Source organism: Lupinus angustifolius, chromosome LG09, assembly GCF_001865875.1.
Source record: "Lupinus angustifolius cultivar Tanjil chromosome LG09, LupAngTanjil_v1.0, whole genome shotgun sequence".
NCBI classification, from domain to species: domain Eukaryota; kingdom Viridiplantae; phylum Streptophyta; class Magnoliopsida; order Fabales; family Fabaceae; genus Lupinus; species Lupinus angustifolius.
This window is the reverse complement of record NC_032017.1, coordinates 15,193,675-15,195,434: the sequence shown is the minus strand read 5'-3', so window position 1 is coordinate 15,195,434 and position 1,760 is coordinate 15,193,675.

Sequence of the window (1,760 nt, the reverse complement as noted above, 5' to 3'; positions counted from 1 at the left end):
CATCCTAACCTCATCCTCATCCTCATCCTCTTGCTGATCCTCCTCCTCATTCACGTCCTCATCCTCCTCCTCATCCTCATTCTCGTCCTCATACTATCCTCTTCCTCTTCCTCTCCCTCTTCCTCATCCTCATCCTTATCCTCTTCCTCTTCCTCTTCCTCATCCTCATTCTACTCCTCATCCTATCCTCATCCTCATTCTCGTCCTCATCCTATCCTCATCCTCTTCCTCATCCTATCCTCCTCCTCATTCTCGTCCTCATCCTATCCTCGTCCTCTTCGTCATCCTATCCTCATCCTCTTCCTCATCCTATCCTCCTCCTCATTCTCGTCCTCATCCTATCCTCGTCCTCTTCGTCATCCTATCCTCATCCTCTTCCTCATCCTATCCTCCTCCTCATTCTCGTCCTCATCCTATCCTCGTCCTCTTCGTCATCCTATCCTCATCCTCTTCCTCATCCTATCCTCCTCCTCATTCTCGTCCTCATCCTATCCTCGTCCTCTTCGTCATCCTATCCTCATCCTCTTCCTCATCCTATCCTCCTCCTCATTCTCGTCCTCATCCTATCCTCGTCCTCTTCGTCATCCTATCCTCATCCTCTTCCTCATCCTATCCTCCTCCTCATTCTCGTCCTCATCCTATCCTCGTCCTCTTCGTCATCCTATCCTCATCCTCTTCCTCATCCTATCCTCCTCCTCATTCTCGTCCTCATCCTATCCTCGTCCTCTTCGTCATCCTATCCTCATCCTCTTCCTCATCCTATCCTCCTCCTCATTCTCGTCCTCATCCTATCCTCGTCCTCTTCGTCATCCTATCCTCATCCTCTTCCTCATCCTATCCTCCTCCTCATTCTCGTCCTCATCCTATCCTCGTCCTCTTCGTCATCCTATCCTCATCCTCTTCCTCATCCTATCCTCCTCCTCATTCTCGTCCTCATCCTATCCTCGTCCTCTTCGTCATCCTATCCTCATCCTCTTCCTCATCCTATCCTCCTCCTCATTCTCGTCCTCATCCTATCCTCGTCCTCTTCGTCATCCTATCCTCATCCTCTTCCTCATCCTATCCTCCTCCTCATTCTCGTCCTCATCCTATCCTCGTCCTCTTCGTCATCCTATCCTCATCCTCTTCCTCATCCTATCCTCCTCCTCATTCTCGTCCTCATCCTATCCTCGTCCTCTTCGTCATCCTATCCTCATCCTCTTCCTCATCCTATCCTCCTCCTCATTCTCGTCCTCATCCTATCCTCGTCCTCTTCGTCATCCTATCCTCATCCTCTTCCTCATCCTATCCTCCTCCTCATTCTCGTCCTCATCCTATCCTCGTCCTCTTCGTCATCCTATCCTCATCCTCTTCCTCATCCTATCCTCCTCCTCATTCTCGTCCTCATCCTATCCTCGTCCTCTTCGTCATCCTATCCTCATCCTCTTCCTCATCCTATCCTCCTCCTCATTCTCGTCCTCATCCTATCCTCGTCCTCTTCGTCATCCTATCCTCATCCTCTTCCTCATCCTATCCTCCTCCTCATTCTCGTCCTCATCCTATCCTCGTCCTCTTCGTCATCCTATCCTCATCCTCATCCTCTTCCTCATCCTCATCGTCATCCTCCTCCTAATCCTATCCTTATCTTCATCCACATTCTCATCCTCTTCCACATTCTCATCCTCATCCTATCCTCATCCTCTTCCTTTTCCTCATTCTATCCACCTCCTCATTCCCCTCCTCATCCTATCGTCATACTCCTCCTCATCCTATCCTCATCC